Below are 19264 nucleotides of genomic sequence, written 5' to 3'. Positions count from 1 at the left end.
CGCTTCAGTCAGTGAGACCCCCGGGCTGGGCTCCAGAAAGGAAGTACATTGTCAGCCAGCGGGGCAGGGAGGAGGGGCCGCTCCATCAGCCCAGCCAGCCAAGAGCAACCTGATAGAGCAGGAAACCTGACAAAGCACGGACCGCGCACCTGGAGTCTTTGTTCCCTTTATTCCCGTCACAAACTTTCCCAGGCTCCTGCAGCTGGGCCCCAGGAGCACCTGGGCAGAGAAGGGCTCCCACAGGGATCTGGTTCTCCTGCAACAGGGAGTGGCCCAGACTCGTGACTCTGAGAGAGCCTTCTGGTATAACAACAACGAGGACGGCAGCGTCCACCTTCGGAGCTCCTACTCCCGGCAGGTGTCACTTGATTTAACCCTCACAACAAACCCACGAGGCACGGGCTGTTATCGTCCCCATTTCACAGATTAGGAAGTGGAGGCACGCGGGGGCGAGGTGGCCTGGGCGAGGTCACACAGCGTAAGGGCATAAAAACGGCATGGGCTTTGGACTCAACAAATCCATCCCCACTTGCATCTGCGACCTTATCCAAGGTCGCAGATGCAAGTGGGGATGGATAGAGGTGTGCAAACCCTCTAGCGTGTGGCTCCCACTCCAGACACATCTTGCCGTCCTCCTCCCCACTTCTCACAGCTCTGTGACCTTGAGCATAGGGCCATTGCTCAGCCTCAGTTTCCTCATCAAAGAAGTAAGTATAATCATATTACCTAACAGGGCTGTTGAAAGCCTGGAGCTCTTCCGAGAGGGAGGCCCCATCCTTTGAAACGGCCACACTCCGGGGACCTTCCAAGGAAGATGCCATTTTACAAAGTTGCCTTCCTTGCTACCAAAATAAACAAAGAAACACAAACAGAAAAACCAGTCTCAGAGCCATTCCCCATTTGAGACAAAAAGCCGGTATGACTGACATTGCTGGGCCCAGATGATTTTCTCAGGAGGAAAACCAGAGGTGACAGCTCAAGACATTACACGGCTACCAGGGTTTTCTCTAGTTCCACGCCCTAACTCAAGAGGAATGACCCCACCCACAATGGCAGCGACGAGATGGACAGTTGTGGCCTCATGCAAAGTGTAAGGAAGATCCACCATGGATTTTAGCCCCCCCCAAAAAAAGCAAAAAAACCTCCTTTTCTTAGAAATCAGCCAATATATATCAAGTTCTTGTTGTCAGCAAAGGCAGCATGAGCATGTATGGTCCCCAAGGACAAGGAATAAACAAGAAAACATACGTCCCACATCTCTATACACGGGCAAACATCGGGGTGGTGGTTCTAGCTCTTCCCAGTGGCCACGTCTGCTTCTCTGATCCATCTTTTGGGGATCAACTGCTTCTCCTCTAGTCCAACTCTGCCAATCATCCTACATCACTGTCCCTGGCCACAGTGATTGGTCCAAGGGAAGAGCGTGTGAGCCAAAAAAACTAAACTTATTGAGCTTTCACCAGGATTTAAAAATTGGGGCGACAATAGATGATTGGATAAAGAAGCTGTGATACATATATACAATGGAATATTACTCAGCCGTAAGAAGAGATGAAATATTGCCATTCGCGACAACATGGATGGACCTTGAGGTAATCATGCTAAGTGAAATAAGTCAGACAGAAAAAGTTGAAAACCACATGATATCACTTATATGTGTATATAAATCTAAAAGCAACAACCAAACAGGACAGAGAGAGACTCATGGACATGGACAACAGACTAGAGGTTATCAGAGAAGGGGAGGAGGGAGGTAGACGGGGTAAAAGGGGTCAAACATGTGGTGACAGAAAAAAAATCTAACTATGGGCAGTGAACACACAATGCAATAGATATATGCCTTACTGTTGAATCGTATACCATAATAAAAAAATTATTAATTTTTAATTTAAAAAATTTTTAAATTAAATATAAAAATTGGGGTTGGAGAGGAAAGCCCTATTTCTCTTGGATTGCTGAGCTTGAAGATGCGAATCGGACCAGCTGACAGACACTTCCTGGGTGGAGAAAGCCAGTTTGCAGAAGCAGGGGATGAAGACATGATGAGTGGCGGAGTGTCCTGGCGTTATAATCCCAGATTCCTGTTGCTCCGGGGGCCGGCTCTGCCCTTCCTGCCCATCCCCTGGTGGTGTGGTTCAATGAGCCAACACATTCCTTTCTTTTCCTTGCAACTCAAGAGCCCTGCCTAAGCCAAACACCAGGCGTCTGTCACGGGGTCATAAGCACACCAGTTCAGTAGGAGAGAAGTCACAGGCAGGACTTGATGATTTGCCAAATGACAGTTTTAAGCAATCAGGCTGTGAAGTGAGAGACAGACGACAGACGTGAACACCTCAATCGCTCAAGCCGATAAATATTTATTCAGCCCCTACCTGTGCCAGGCACAGTACTAGGCACTCAGGAGACAGACGAGATCCCGTTCCTCACTTGGGAGTAATCAGAAGGGACTTCCTGGAGTTGGAGAGGTTAGAGATCACTGAGGGACAGTGAAATCTGGCCGGGCAGAGAAGGGCAGAAAAGCATGCATAAAGACATGGAAGCATAAGGCTGCAGTGTCCACGAAGGCGCAATGTCCTGTATCGCCACAGGGCCAGCTACGGCAGGCACTCGGTTAGTGTCTGTTTCACACATGACTAAGTGAGTGAAGGGAGGAAAGCACAAGTCATTTGGGGGAAGAGCAGGTCGTCCAGCTGAGCTAGAGAAGAGCTACTCTGAGAGACGGTAACGCTGAAGAAGGGAGATGACAGGACCTCACTGAGTGTGGCCTTTGTCTGGGCCACATCACACAATGCAGCGCTGGCAGGGCTGGGAGGAGCTGGCCGGGCAGCAGAGTGGCTCCCAGAGGCTCCGTGTGGCCCCCATCTCTGTTGTGGTTGCCACACCCAAGATCTCTTGGCCTCACCAGCCAGGCTCTGCCCAGCACCCTAACCAGCACCACAGCCACCCGAGGTCATGCCCCAGACACTACCGCCCTCCTGGCTCCCGGGTGAAGCTGCCAGCACAGCACTCCTGCACAGTCTGTAATTTAAACATGACCTCCTCCCCAGCCTGACCACTCAGAGCCTTCTGCACCCCAGACAGACACCCGCTGTGGGAGCCGCCTGAGTAGGAGAAGAGGTCTGGTGTCCCCTCTAACCCCTGGACCTGGACAGAGAGGGTGTTGAAGTCTCAGCTAGGCTGAGGCTGGGCACAGCCATCCATAATCTCCGTGGTTAGCTCTGTAGCTTAGCTCAAAACTAGGGAGACCTCGCCCTCTTGTGGCCAAGAGCAACCCTGCACCTTGGTCTTCCTGGATACCGAGAACTTGCACCTTTTCTTAATTTTTTTGTTTTTGTTTACTATATTTCTGAAAAATTCATTTAAATTAGTCAAATTGCTGTCTCAAGGAATCTCATAGTAAAGACTTTTGAGAAGAGCTGTTTTAGATTTCCCAAAGCCAAAACAAAATTTTCTGAATCTCATTTCTTTTAACACTTATGTGCTAAGGCAGAAGGAAGAGATGTCTGAGATTGTTTTAGTTCTTGGCCAGCTCAGTGAAGGAGCTTCCCGGGTCGATATGTTCCATGAGGTTATGCAACATGTCTCCCACTTCTTCTGTAATTCTAACAGCTCTATCAGGGCAAATAGATACTCGGTCTGTTAAATGAACTGTAACGTGCTCTTTTCTACACATTCCACAGCTTCGGAGAAAACTCAGCTTTCCATCTATATAGCGTTTCCTTACAGTGGGGGCCAACTCCTGAGTGTCGGTGACGTTAGTTCATTAACAGGCATTTCCGTCTGTTCCGTGATGCCTCGTATTAGATTCTAGTTGTTACTGTTGGTGGTGGTGTTTGTGGAGCAAGAGGCGGGTGACTCGAAAACAAGTAGAGCACAGATACTGATCTCAGGGGCCTATATCCACCAAGGACGCACCATACACACATGACACGACCTGCGAACAATCACTAGCTAACAGCAGAGTATAAACTAAATATACACGTGTTAAGAGCAAGAACCAGAGCAGGCATAAGGCTGACGGCAGGGCACCTGCTGGAAATATGGTGTGAGAGGAGTCGGGATGAATGCCAGGCCCACAGACAGAGGCCTTCTGGGGGCTGGGTAGGTGACGAGGAGGAGGCCAGCATCCACACAGCTTTGGGCATACACCCCAAGGCACAGTGGCCCACCTGGCGCCTCTTCTCACTGCTCCCACCATCGGGCGGCCACACGATTGACCGTGAGCCACTATCAGGAGCGCCTGGCCCATCCGTACACCTCGTACTGCCCCTAGCAGACCCAAGGCTCTACCTTGGGGTATCGGGAGTACCTCTTGTCAGTACGACCTCAGTGAGGTTCTTTGTCCTGGCCCTGCCTCCCTAAAACGGACCAAACCATGTCCTTTGGAGCCACCTGGCCAATAAGGATCCCAGCCCCAGAAGTCGGGAATTCTTGCTCTCACTGCAGAGAACACTTGGGCAGGATCGGTGCAGGCCTGCACACGGATGGGGCTGCAGCATGCCACCAGTGCCAGCATCCATTCTGGCTGTGACTGGCCTGGAGGCTTGCCCAGGTCATGGGGCTCGGTATAGAGGGCGTGGATTATGGAATGCAGTACCTGAAGCAGTGCGGCTTCAGGGCAGGAGTCAGCTGTCTGGAACCTTGTCCTAGACCTGGAAGGTCATTAGTGAGGAATGTTGGGTGTGGGGTTTGAGGGATTCCACGGGGCCTGTCTATTCTTCACTAGCGATTCTTTCAAAAGACAAACAGAAGGCCAATTGGCTCGTTTACAGTAGGATGTACAGCTGCCACACGGTTTGGGGATACGCAGGAACCGAAAAGGTGCTCAGTGAATATGAAATTCAGCTAGAGACAATCAGATGAACCAAATAGCTGGAAACCTACAGACATCAGGTCAAGAAAGCCCAAGACAGTCACCTCGCGCCCCTCCCAGTTTCCAAGCCCTGAAGGGTCACCTCCACGTTTGGGTTACATTGGAACTTTCAAGTGCTCAGGTTGCAGCCCCCACTCAGAACCACCAGGACTGAATATTCCCTGAGACAGTTGCCCAGCCACTGTTTTGGGGATAGGCTCATGGTGAGTTCTCTGGCAGAGATTCCACAGCTAACAATGATCTCAGCTTTTGGACCTGTAGCTGTCTGGATCTGGCTAGTCGCTAAATGACCCAGTTAGACTCCATGATCTGGCTTCTGGATTTTGCTCCTGAGCTGAGGGTGAAAAGCAGGAATGTTATTCGAGATATTTTTGGTTCTAGGTAACAGAAACCCGACCCAAACTGGCTTAATCAGCGAGGACACTTATTGTCATGTAATAGAAAGTCTCATGGGAGGGTGGGCTTCGAGTCAGTTAATATGGCCTCTCGATGAGGACACAAAGACCCCAGTTCATGTGTTCCTTCAGGAATTAGGCCATTTCCCCCTTCATTCATGAGAGTGCCTGCTTCCCCTCAGTCTCATCAAGAGAATGCGTCCTCAAACATTTGGATTTTTGCCAATCTGATAGGTGAAAAGCGGTAGGAGTGTTATTCCAATTTTAATCGCTCTTCTTGTGAATGAGGCTGAGCTCTTTTTCACATGCCGAAGGGCTACTAGTTTTTTCCTTTTCTGTCAACGTCGTCTCTACCGACCTCGCTCACTTTTCATTGGGGTTGTTCATCTCGAGTGCAGGTTCTTTCCATCTCTCTGCCCTGGCCTGGTGCCGAGATGGCAGCAGCCGTCCCAGACACTGAGGTGTGCAGAAATCAGGGGCGTCGTTTCCTGTTTGTAGCTAACCTCGGTCCAGTTCTCAACTTCCTTCTCCCTCTCCTGTTTCCCTATAGGTAAGAAGAGCTAAAAACTCACTTTCCCATTCTGCCTTGCAGCTACGAGTGTCCACGTGACAGTCCTGCCCAATGAGATAAACGTGGAAGAGAGCTAGGGAATTTCTGGGAAAGCTCTCTTAGAAAATGTGTCCCTGGCTTGGCCCCTTTCTTCCTGCCTTAACATGGACAGAATGGCTGGAGTGACAGCTTCTGGACACCATAACGAAAGACACAGGGAATCACAGAGATGTTGACCCTAATATCATTTGAGCCACCAAACCATGGCCAGGAACCACCTACCTCCAGACTTTTGAACTGAACTCACTGAATACCTTCACCTTACACCATGGCTTGTGAGGGTGTGGGTGGGAATGGGGGCAGGGTTCTACTACTTGCTGATAAGAAACATTTTAACTGACAGACTGAGGCTTTTTCTTAGGAGGCAGGAAACCTGTTCCCCCTGGGGTGTGGGGTCAACTTTCCCTGAGGCATAAAGATACAAGGAAGAGAGTTGGTGACTGGGACAGGGGCGGGGCCTGGAGGGACAACCTGTGCCTCACCCACATGGCCCAGCTGCCCAGTCACACTGCTCCGGGGCACTGCTGGACCCCACCTGTGTGCGAGCTTGCAACACGTCCCACCCGTAGGCGACACTGTTACTTAAGCTACTAGTAGACACCTGGTTACATGAAATATACCCCTCTCAATGAGGTCAGAGAAATAGTCGTATTTCCTTAAAGCAAAACCAAAATTTCCTTAATAAATAAATAGATTGTGCTAGCTTATATACTCTGCAAGGACAGGGGTGTATCTTTCTTCTTTTCCGCTGTATTCCTAGTCCCTAGGAATTAATGAAGAATGTGGAATGGGAAGAGCCTTCACCTTGACGTCAATCCGCTGATCTGGGGGCTAGGATAATTCAATCTGCTACTATCTGACCTAACTGTACTGGTATCTATTCCGTATTTCCCCACCTCGAAGACAAGACTGCAACAAGCTGTTCATTAGCTGACCTGCTGAACCCAGCATCGCAAGGATCACGAGACTGGTCTGAGGTGGGGGCTCTTCTGGCTCCCAAGAATCATCGCTTCTCTTTCTAGGGCTTCCCAAACCACCCCTTTATCCCGCTCGGCCCTCTGGCCCAGTGTTGGAAGGCTCAGCTTTCTTCCCTTTCAAAAACAAGAATGGCCTTTTGACCCTCGCTCACCTTCGAGCTCATTTTCTGTTGTAATTTTGCAAAAGGTCACTGGCAGCCAGTGACTTGGTGTCCTCTTTCTCAGTAGCCGGGATACAATTAGCCCAGGCCCAGGGATCTTATTTCAAGTGGCTGGGAGCTCATTTACAAACTCTTCTACCCATTAGGACTAGCTAAGAGCTAGCTCCTCCCCGGATGCTCACTCTGGCGCTTCTCCGCCAGGTCTGAAGGGCAAAGGCCGCAGCGCTGGCTGACGTTTCCTGCTGTGGCCTCCGCCAGCATTCCTCCCTCAGCTCCTAGCAGCGGGCCTGCTCTTTCTTTTCAGCTTCTTGCTCTGAACGGAACTAGAAGTTCCTTTCAGTTGTCCTCCCTGGCAGTATTCTATAACGGTTGTTTATTTCCCTCATTATGAAAAGTAATATAAGCTCATTAAAGAACATGTAGAAAACCCAGCTAAGAAGGAAAATGGACTAAGGACAAATAACTCTGGACCCACGACCTAAACTCAGCGGAGTTGACACTGCAATGCCTCGTGGAAGCTGTTTCAACAGATCTCATTGGCCTTTGTGCGCCTTCTTTTTAAAATTTCCTTCGAAATCTGAATTCTAGCTGTCGACATTTTGCATGCCCTTCAACAAAAGCAATTCTAGAATCCATGCGATTTTTGCAGAGATTCCCACATTCGGTGTCTTCCTTTCTCAAGTTTCCAACTTTTCTATGGGGGAACATCTGTTGCTTTTGTCATCACAGAAAAATAAATCACGTATGTTATGGGCTGAATTGTGTCCCTCCAAATTCCTCTGTTGAATTCCTAACCCCCAGCATCTCAGAAGGTGACTATGTTTGGAGACGGGGTCTTTTAAAAGAGAATTGAATTAAAAGGAGGTAATTAGGGTGGGTTCTAATCCCATAGGACTGGTGTCCTTACAAGAAGAGGAGATGAGGACACAGAAAGACCGTAATGGGGGGAGGGGCACAGAAGGACGACCATGTGAGGACGCAGGGAGAAGATGGCCATCTGCCAGCCAGCCGAGGACAGAGGCCTCAGAAGGAGCCAGCCCTCCTGACGCTTTGATTTTTGACTTGTAGCCTCCAAAACTGTAAGTAAATATGTTTCTGCTGTTTAAGCAACCCAGCCTGTGATACTCGTACGGCGGCCTGAGCAAACTAATATACTGTGCAGTTAAAAAAGAGAAAGACAAGTGACACAACGAGCTCTGGGCATTTCAAGTTTTCACACTGAAAATTTTTGCTCATCATGAGAAACTCAGGGATTCAGGAAGTAATTTGTACCCTTTTCTTTCCCAGTTAGACTTTGAGCCTCTGCTTGTGGGGCAGGGAGCAAACAGAGCATCTAGCAGAGCAAAGGCAAGGCATCCACACTTCAAGCTGTCACCAGACACCACCTACACACACGCATCAGGGCCCAGAAAGGGCTCTTTGCGATAAATGGTCCCGAATGGTCGCTGGTGGGGAAGAGAAAGGGAGGAGTCTGGAAGTGGTGGTTCTTGGCCAAAAAAGTCAAGCAAGGTCCAGTCTGGTAGCCTCTCGGGCCCACCATACTCCAGGTGTGGTTGTGACCCTTGAATGAAAATAAGCGACCTCTCTCTAGAAAGAGGCACACATAGATTTTGCTCACTAACTCAGGGGGTTTGTGTCCTCCTCCTCCAACACTCGTGGGCCCTCATTATAAACTTCTGTTCTAGCTAAAAACAAAAAAAGGCAATTTGTAGAACCGTTTCAGTCGGACTCTTGCCAGCTCAAAACCTGCCCACTGTGTAAGAGATAAGCCTGGACCAGGAGGGAAAAGGCCAGCCAGATGTAAACGAGGAGGAAGCCAGGAAGCTGCACAAACATGTCCATGAGGCAGGAGGGTGAAGGCTCCACGCAGCTCTACACAGGACCTAACTAGGAGCTGGGGCCGAATGAAGAATCTGAAAAAGCACGTTTTTGCATAATGTCCCAATAGGAAAAGCTCCAGAAATATGTCCTCTGGAGCTGAAGCTCACAAAAGAGCAGGGAGACAAGTGGGACCAAGTGTTGGGTGCAGACAGACTTGGCCTATCTGACAAGAAAGTGAAATTATGAACATAAAGCACCAGGGCTTTAAGGGGGCCAAGTTCAGGGACTCTTGTACGCTGTGGCGACATGTCAGGCTTGAGGAATGGGCTGGCCTCTCTCCCACATGCTTTGAACACCAGATAATAAAGTACTGGAGAATACAAAATTTTTGGATTATTGGAAAAAATAATTTCCAATTTCAAATAGCCATTGCAGGGCTATTAATATTAGTGATGAATTGCCCCCAATCAAGGACTGCTGAAGTCAGTTATGGCGCATTGTTTGATAGACTATTAGGCAGCCACCTAAATGATGGTGCAAACACCTTTCACCCTCCCAGTTCAAGCCATGGGGTCATTTTCCCTTTGAACTATTCAAAGTGGTCTTAACTTTAAGTGCGGGATGCAGGTGGCCACGCCCAGCCCCTCCTTCCCCAGCTCTCACTGAGGGACTCCCACTTTTCACTCCACATAGGTTTACATCCCGGCGGGACCACCTAAAGGACCAGATCTTTTTAGCTTCTTTTACCCTCAGTTCCTCCTCTGTGAAAGAGAGGTAGTAGTAGCAGGCAGCCTTTCTCTTCAAGCCCTCAGGGAGGCTTGCCAGGCGACGCTGGCGGCAGGGCTCGGTGCCTAGCACACCCGATTCCGAACCCGCACTCACCTGAGCTCGACGGTTCAGATCTCAGCTCAGCCGTTTTCTTCCTGCGGTCCACTTCTCCCATCTGTCAAATGAGGATAACAAAAGCATGGTTTTGGGGACGAAATGGATGAATATAGCCAAAGTGCTTGCATTTATCATTATTATATCTAAACTACTCTGTCCAGTAGAGCAGCCGCCGGTCACGTGCACTACTGAGCATCTGAAATGTGGCTCGTCCAAACTGAGATGGGCTGGAAGTGTAAATTCACATCGGACTTTGAAGACTTAATATGAAAAGAGAATGCAAAATAGCTCGCTAATAATTTCTTATATTGATTACATGTTGAAACGATAATATTTTGCATCTCTTGGGTTAAATAGAATAACTTTACAATTAATTTCACCTTTTAAAACAACTTTTTAGAGTGCAGAGGGGTTACTCATTTTCCCCTGGATATCTCCCATGTGTACATTAAGTATACATGTTGATAAACTTCTGTGTGCCTTTAATAATAATAATAATAAAGTCAAATAAAACGCAGCTACTAGAATATTTTAAATTGCATACGTGGCTTGCATTATATGTTTATTAGCGCTGGCTTAGAACACTGCGTGGCATGTAGCAAGAGTAACTGTAGCTACTATCAGCGTTTAGTGCCTGGCACATGGTAAGCACTTATCAAGCGGCCATTTTTGTTCTAAAGACTTCTCACTGTGCCCTCTCTGGCCTCCACTTTAGAGATCTATGATCTATGTCTGGAAGGCACTGACTGTTCCCCTGCCTGGCTTGTCATATCCAGCCACAGCAAAAGGTCTCCTCCTGGTCTTTCCTTTAATCTCGCCCACCCCCAAGACCTCTCCAGGGACACACACAGACACACACACACAGACACAGACACATACACACACATGCACACACACACTCTTGGCCATCACCATTCTCTATTTCTTCCTCAGGCCCTGCACATCCGAGGCTTGATCTGTGGTGCTCACACTGGTGGAACAATGGCAGAAGGGGCTGTTGACAGGCTGCCAAGGGGCTGCCCAAAGCAGCCTTCACCCCCGGGCCTACCCTCAGCCTGGCAGCTGGTGGAGTGGAGATCGGAGCCCTGGGCTATGCGGTCTCTCAGGAGATCAACATATACGCCAGATGGCAAGTTTTCAGTGCAGTTAGAGGGTGAGGGCAGTTTTGTTTAGGAAAATATCTCAATCAGCCACTTCGGAAGGGGAGGTGCCACGGACATGGCTGAAGGGAGATAGTTAAACATACATGAGGAACTAAACAGCTTTATAGGGTTGTTAACAGAAATTTGGAGGAAAGAGACCCCAAAAAGCGAGAAGACAGGGGAGAAGTTCAGAGAAATAAAGGGGGGTGGGAAATGAAAGGGCAGGAGCCACAGCCTGGGAGAAATTCTGGTGAGAAATTCCCAGTGGCAGAGACACCAAAGGACTTGAAAAAAATATTGCGGTAAAATACGCATAATGCAATTTGCCACCTTAATCATTTCCAGGCGTGCAGTTCAGCGGCCTCACGTGCATTCTCCCTGCTGTGCCCCAATCGCCACCGTCCAGAACTACGTTCATCTTCCCAAATGGAAAACTCCGTCCCCGTTAAACAACAGCCCTCCATTCTCCTCGGCCCTGGCAACCATCATTCTACCTCTGTGAATGTCACTCCTCTAGGGACCTCATGTAAGTAGAATCCTATGGTATGTGTCCTTTGGAGTCCGGCTAATTTCACGCAGCATAACGTCCTGAATGTTCCTCTGTGGCGCAGCCACGCCGTTGCCCACGGTGGCCGTGCCGTTTTACTCTCTCACCAAGAGTTCCGATTTCTCCACATCCTCGCCAACATTTGTCATTTTCTGTTTTTTCTTTCTTTTTTAAATAGTAGCCATCCCAAGTGTGTGCAGTGGTATCTCACTGTGGTTTGGATTTGCATTTCCCTGGTGATGAGTTATGTCGATCAACTTTTTATGCGCTTATTGGCCATTTATAAATCATCTCTGGAGAAATGTCTATTCAAATCCTTTGCCCATTTTTTAATTGATTGATTGATTGATTTTCTGTCGTTGACTTGTAGGAGTTACTTATATTCTTTGGTTATTAACCCCATATCAGATCTATGATTTTAAGTATTTTCTTCCACTCTATGAGTTGCCTTCTCACTCTATTGATTGCTCCCTTCAATGCACAGAAGTTTTTAAGTCTGATGTAGTCCAATTTGCCTAGTTTTCCTTTCATTGCCTGTCATATCCAAGAAATCATTACCAAGTCCAATTCCATGGAGCTTTTCCCCTAGGTTGTGTTTTAAGAACTTTAAAGTTTTACCTCGTCCATTTAGGTTTTTGATACATTTTGAGTTAATTTTTGAATATGGTGTAAAGGAAGCACACAGTTTTATTTTTTTGCATGTGGACAGCCAGTTTGCCCAGCACCATTTGTTGAAAAGACTGTCCTTTCCTCATTGAGTGGTCTCGGCACCCTTGCTGAAGATTGTTTGACCAGATAGGGGAGAGTTTATTTCTGGGTTCTCTATTCTATTCCACCCGCCTATATGTCTGTCTTTACATTAGTAACACATTGTTTTGATTACCGAAGCTTTGCAGTAAGTTTTGAAATCAAGAAGTGTGAGGCCCCCAACTTCGCTGTTCTTTTTCAAGTTTGTCTGACTATTCCAGGGCCACCCCAGCTGGCGCACAGTTCATTGACTGGGCATTCTGTCATGGGCAGACTGACTCGGGCACCAGGGCGAGGGAGGAAGGATTGGCAGTCTTGGATCATGGCAAAGGGCAATATGGGGGTGCATACCTGGGTGACTCTAGCTGTGGTGGGGTTAGGGACTCTGCTAAGCCAGAGGCCCTGCCTGACACGGCTCCCTGGGTAGACACTGCCACCTTCTGGCTCTCTGCTGACCAACTGCCCCGCCCCATCTTAAGAAGAGCTTTCTCCTGACCACGAACCAAGACGTGGAATGAGGTTTTCTTGACCTGCTCACAATTTTATCTTCCTGTACACTAGAGTCTGGCTGATCCCAACCTTTTCAATCATTTGGTTTCCTCCCACTGATGGCTTAGCACAACTGTCACCTTTACGGCTCTCCAAAGATAGCTTTGTTTGCCTTCATGTTCGGTCGACTGGGGGCAGGGCCTCGCTGGACCACCGCGTCACTGGGATAAAGGCATCCAGGCCACACGCACTCTTTCCAGTCTTCTTCCCTTGTCCCTCTGTGGGATGGGTGGTTGATTGGTGTTTTCTGGGAACCCCCAGCACCTCCTCAACTGTTGTTCCTTCTCGAGCAAGCCTGCCTGGTCCCTGGAACTAGCGGAGCCGTTGGTCCAGTTGACCACAGTGCTTTTCTCCTTCCCCTTCTACACTTCTCCCTCTTTCTCCCTCTCATAACCGGAACTGCGGGCAGACGCTTTCCTCCTGGCCCCCGAGGATCACTCTGACCTGGTCAAAAGCTCGTTGTTAGATGTCTCAAACTCAGTGCTGAAACCCAAGTCCTCCGCACAAGCAGGCACCACCAGGAGACCCAGGCCTCCGCTCTGGGCCCGCCCATTCCAACGGCCCGACCAGGGAAGCAAACTGGGGCTACCACGTCAACTGGTGTCTTGCCGGGACTCCAGGCGGCTGCAAACATGTTGTTCTGGCCTCATGCAGGGAGGCCCACAGTCCCTGTGGATTCAGCTGTGGTGGAGGGGCCTTGTGGAGAGGCTAGCTCTTCCTGGGGACACATTCCACATTCTATGCACGCTCACCGCATGCCAGGCACACTGATCTCCTCCGGGTTCTGGCCTTGCAAGCCTGTTTTGGCCTCAGGGCCTTTGTGCTTGCTGTTCAATGTGCTCACAGTGCTCTTCACACAGCTGTCCCCTTGGCCAGCTCCTCGTCATTTGGTTTGCAGCTCAGAAGTCCACCTTCTCTGCCAACTCCTCTTTTCTTTACACCCTATCCCCTCAGCCTATTTTATTTTCTTCTCCACACACACACCTTTCTGAAGCTCAAGCTCGAGGCCCCTCACTTGCCTTGGCCCTTTCCAAGAAGGAGTTTCCACTCTAATTTTTGCATTCTTTGCTTTAAAAGGAGCCCCTTTCCCAGCCGACCCACCCATGTAAACTTCAGCCCCTACAGAATCTGAATCCATTTGTATCCAGAGCAAAGGACCAAGGTGCACTTGGTACATTCTGTGCCTGCCTCTGTTAGGAAGACAAACCCAGCATTCCTCCTGTCGGGCTATTGCGATAGGCCCTTGGCTTCCCCATCTCTTCAGGTCTGGCCGCCAAGAGGCAGCCTTGCCCAGAAATCTTGGTAACTCCCCTGCTTGCTGTGCCCTGAATTCAACAGGGGGTGGGGGCTGCACAGACCCCAAGAGCTGCTGTTTGTTCTTCTCCCTTCTGGACCCCGCTGCCTTGACTTCCCCAAATGGACATAAACATCCTCAATTGGCGGCCACTGCATAAACTACTCAGCAAGGAGACTGAAAAACCAAAGCTTCTGCAGAATCTTTCGACTCTTCCCCGTCCAAACTTCTCTGCAAAGCTCGTCCTTTCACCTGTCACCTAGCTAATTTTTACCAGCTGGGGCAGCTATTTAACATGCAGGGTCAACTCTCACACTGCCATGCCCTCGGCAAGCCTGGCTAATTGCTCACACGACTCTTTCTAGATGGCTCCTATGTCCCTATTGCCCCCAGATCAGAGAGGAAACCTAGTTGCCTCCTTGTGAAACTCAGGTCGAAACCACTGAAGAGGTAAAAGGTTCAAAGGAAAAGGGCCAGTGCTTGTAGTGAATTCCTACATCTTGGCCGAGTCCAGGGAGGCCGATTCCAAGGCCGTATTTTCTGTTTGGCCAAGTAAGGGGAGACCTCAGGAGGCCACAGGACCCGTGGTGCATCCCGTGACACAGTGGAAAAATCACTGACCTGGAGCTGGAAGTCCTGCTCCGTTCCGGGCAAAGCGACTAACTTCCGCCTTCTGCACAGGGAGTTACTGTGCATGGTGTTCCAGTCAGCGCAGGCTGCTATAACACATTCCCACAGATGGGGTGGCTTCCATGACAGACGTTTGTTTCTCACAGTTCTACAGGCTGGGAAGTCCAAGATGAAGGCGACGGCCGAATCTGTGTCCGGCGGAGGTCCTTCTCCAGGTCGCAGACAGCCGATCGCTCCTTGTAACCAGCCGGTCTGAGAAGAAATCTGGATGCGCCCTCATGCAGTCCTTATTGGGGGGCCATGGTCAGCTGTCCTTCGAACCTGGAGAGAGTGTCACCTCCTGGTGGCAAAAGCAGTAAGAAAGGAGATGATGCATGAGCTTAACGGCTAGAGGCATAACCCACAGCCACAAAGAAGTCTTAAGACATGGCCGCTGGGGCAATGACATCTGAGAGGACCATCCCGTCACGTGTATTACTTCCTACTTCGGCTGCGTCTGTTGGCAGCCTCCTTGTCCTGTTCTCCCAAACTGGGAGCTATAAACTCCACCACTCTACTCAGCGCCCCCAACTGTTCATCCCCCTCACTCTTCGCCTCACTTATCAGAGGAAATAGAGACCACCAGGCAGCTCCCTCCTCTCCAGGAGAGGGGGCGGATGTTCTCTGTCTACAGTTTGGATCCCTCGGCGTGTGGTCCCACCCTCCCCTCTCACTGGCATCTGCAGCCTCTGCCCCCTGCCAGCTCCTTTTTCTTTCTTTTCTTTCTTTCTTCTTTCTTTTCAACAACAACAACAACAACAACTCTTTTAACAACAACAACAACAACAACTTTTCTCTCTCTCTCTCTCTCTCTCTCTCTCTTTCTTTCTTTCTTTCCTTCCTCCTCTCACACCACCTTCTATTTCACCCAGCCTTCCTTCCTTCCTTCCTTCCTTCCTTCCTTCCTTCCTTCCTTCCTTCCTTCCTTCCTTCCTTCCTTCCTTCCTTCCTTTCTTCTGTTTGCCAAAGTAGATTTGCAGATGGAGAAAGTGAGTGTGGAGAAGGGACATCCCTCCCTCAACCCCGGGGTCCTTCCTGTCCACAATACCCACTCTCATCAAGTCCTCATTTCACCTTGACAACAACAACGAAAACGTGAAAACAAAACGAAAAAAGCCCTCTGTGCAAGAACTAGATCTGGGCGCCGCTGCCGCTGCCGCTGCCTTCCCCCCGGGGGGCAGAGCCAGGTCTCAGGGAAGGTCTCTGAATGGATTGCTCTTGGCCTAGACACTCCCTTTGGGCCTTGTCCCCTCCTAGGCCCAGCTTCCCCAAGTCCTTCGGCGCCAGGGATCCGGAAGAAGGAAGCCAGGCGGGGCTGTCCCCTCGAGTGGGGAGACTGTGGCTGCGGTACCCACGGGCCTAGTGTCTGCTGGGGCAGGACTCCAAATCAAGGCCCCCAGTGCTGTCTCCTTTTCCAACCAGGCTGGGCCCCTCTCGGCCACCTGGGACCTGGAGCAGGGAGGAAGGTTCCTTCTGCTAACTCCTTTGCTAAGGAGAGTCACGACTTACACAAAACCAAACTAAACCCGATCTACGACCCAAATCCCCAAAGCCTTCCTTCCAGCTGGCACCTCTCTCCTGCCTTCTTCTTGAACTCTGAGCCTTCTCAGCCACCGCTATTGGCTTAGAGCTTTCCCTGCTCCAGCCTCCTCACCACCCAGTGGAGAAATGAAGAAACAGCCCCTGCCACAGTCACGGATGGCCTCGGGACCCCTCGATCCAGGGGACATCTTTTGCTGCTCATTTACTTGTCCACTTTGTAACTTCCCCACTGCAGACTACCCCCTGGACATCTCGAACTTTCTGCAGCAGCCCTTCTGAGTATCTTCTTCCTCGGGGGCCCTTAGACGTTGGTGCCCTCCCAGGGTGTCACCGATGAGCCCTCCGACCTTCCCCTTCTCCATCCTCCATGCCGAGGACATTCAGCAATAAGCAACACAGTAAAAGATGCAAGAAAACTGTGCATGAGCTTGGAGACCTTGTGAAGGAAGACAGCTGGAGGAGAAAGGAAAAATGCCGGGCAGGCTAGCACACCATCCACAGACGTAGGATAACAATAGCGCCTGCTTGATGGGGCTGTTATGACACCGAAGTGGGTTAATGCTACAGCAAGCACCTGGTGCCTGTCATTGCCAGCATCACGACCGTCTCTGTGGTCTGCAGGGGTGCAGTGGCCATGGAGAGCAGCGCGGTTAAACTGAGAAATGCTCGTCTAGATCCGGCTCGCACATGTGTGAGGGCAGTGGGCTGGTGGGGTCTGTTTGCCCAGGGCATTCCTAACCCCAGAAGGCAGGGGTCATGGGGGTGAGCGCCGAGGGGCAGGCTGCTCCTTCCCAAGGCTGCTGCTCTCCTTCTGGCCACCTGACACGGGCCCAGCGAGCACCTGACACGGGCCCAGCAAGTGGCTGACCATGTCCCGGGCATTCCTGGGATAGTCTGACCTGAAGTGGGGGAGGTGCCGTTGGATGGGCATGATAAACAGCTCGGAGCCAAAGAAGGAAAAGGTCACCTTTTGGGCTGTGCCCTGGGGGAGGGGACACAGTTACTAGGGAAATGAGCACTGGTTCTCAAGAAATACATTGAATCTGTCTTTAGCACTTGTCCAGTTGCCAGGAACTGGACTAAATGTGACTACTATTTGTCCAGGATTGCAGGCTCTAAAAGAGGACTTCTTTTAGACTAATTCTGTGGTGGCTGGAGACAGCTTGTACAGGCTCATAAGAGCCAACTGTTAAATTGCAAGCAAATTGTTAAACATGGCCATTATTAAAAGTTAAGCTATATAAACTTACAATTAAATAAATTATATTAAAAGACTCAAAACTTGTCACTTCTTATTTATTTTATTATATTTTACTAGTATCCCTGTACGTAAGGATGTTTACATCCCTTGTCTATATGGTAGAAATACTTAAAATGGAAAACTCTGTTCAGTGATGTGAGGTTGGTAGTTTGAAGTTGGCCATGGTGCAAGTCTTTACACCACGGAAATCAGCCAATGTTATAAATCAACACACACACACACACACACACACACACACTTCCATAGAGTGGTTGTTAAAAACATTTACCAGCACCTCACTGGACAAACAGATGTCGAGATTTTGTCTTCAGTCACTTCTCATGAGTTTCGATACTATCCCAAGCTGCCCCCATTAAACAGAACCGGAGTCCTTCCTCCTCCAGCCTTTGCATCTCCCCACTCCAGTTCTGGAGTGAGCTGCCTCACGTGTCCAAATCTCACTGGTCAACGCCCCACATAGGGTGAAAATAATGGTGCCCCTTATTGATCACTTTATGCTCATCTCATCCTCCCTCAGCCAGGAACTCATTGAACCCTCATAACACTACTATGAGGTTGGTAATGAACTTTACCCTACGCATCTCACAGATGATAAAGTGAGCCACAGAGAAGTTAAGCAACTCTCTCCCAAGGCAACCAGTTCAGATAAGGTTAAATCACCTCAAAAACACCAGCTTGGCAGATAAAGAATAATCCGATAATTCGATAAGGGAATTTGATTAAGTGATTTAATCACCACTCACTCTTTCCTGCCACGACCCTGACTTTACTCTCAACTGCCAGAGGCCATTCATTTTCACATCAAATAAAACTGGGCTCACAAAATGTGGCCTATCTGAGATCTTCAGGGGACTGTTCTAGAGGTAATGATCCACTGTTTCAGTTCACGTGGTGCTTCTCAATCAATTATTAATCTGGAATTGAGATCCAGCTATGTAATCAACTCAGTTCAAGACCTGGGCACTTCCCATGAAAGCGAAAACACGGGGTGTTTAAATAACCTGTTGAAAGGTACACCGTTTATAAGAGATGTTGACCAGGCTATTGACCAGGCTTGCCTGATTCCAGAGCCCCCGCTCCAGGGAATGACATATGATGACTCTTGTAGCAGAAACACGCCTGTGAAGTATTAAGTAAAAAAATGGAGGTTAAAAAAATGATATGTATAGTTTTTTATATTTAACATCTAAAGTCAGGGTACATCAAAAATCAATTCCAAGTGAGATATATATATATATATATCACTGATATATATATATATATATATATATATATCAGTTAAACAATAAAGCTTCCAGAAGATACTATAGAAGAATATCTTCATAAACTTGGAGTAGAAAAATTTATCAAACAGGACACACAACATAACCATAAAAGGTCAATAAATTGTACTAAATTAAAATTAAGAATATTCGCACATCCAGAGATATTAAGAGAATGATATAAACAAATACCAATATGCATACCTGAAACTAATACAATGTTATGTCAAAATATACCTCATTAAAAAAAAAAAAAGAATGAGAAGACAAGCCATTGAGTGAGAGGAGACATTTGCAATACATATACCCCCAAAGGAGAATATATCAAAAGGTATATCAAAATCCTACAAATCACAAACAGGCAGACAATCCAACGGAAAAAAATAGGCAGAAGACTTGAAACAGGCACTTCACAACAGAGAATATTCAAATGGACAATAAGCTCATAAAACAAAAACTTAATCTCAGTCTCTAGGGAAATGCAATTTAAAACCACTAAGAGATACCACTATCCACCCACGAGAATGAC

At 48.7% G+C, this 19264-nt stretch overlaps 1 long non-coding RNA gene across 2 annotated transcripts in view; it reads right to left on the bottom strand.

Moving 5' to 3' along the window:
* The window catches only part of LOC120599257 (uncharacterized), a 41722-nt gene that overhangs the window by 12296 nt on the left and 10162 nt on the right, over positions 1 to 19264 (bottom strand). Inside the window, exons 2-4 of one of the 2 annotated variants that reach the window (XR_005651838.1) lie at positions 14623 to 14971; positions 9720 to 9780; positions 2320 to 2493 (exon numbers count right to left, since the gene is read on the bottom strand). This is a non-coding gene — a long non-coding RNA (uncharacterized LOC120599257). Of the gene's footprint in view, positions 1 to 2319; positions 2494 to 9719; positions 9781 to 14622; positions 14972 to 19264 lie in introns of those variants that run through there. The other variant, XR_005651837.1, reaches the window with a different exon arrangement.

The sequence above is a fragment of the Pteropus medius genome, unplaced genomic scaffold (assembly GCF_902729225.1).
Source record: "Pteropus medius unplaced genomic scaffold, Ma_sr-lr_union100, whole genome shotgun sequence".
In the NCBI taxonomy this organism is placed as follows: domain Eukaryota; kingdom Metazoa; phylum Chordata; class Mammalia; order Chiroptera; family Pteropodidae; genus Pteropus; species Pteropus medius.
Note: the sequence above shows the minus strand (reverse complement) of the source record. Positions and strands in the feature narration are given on the sequence as shown.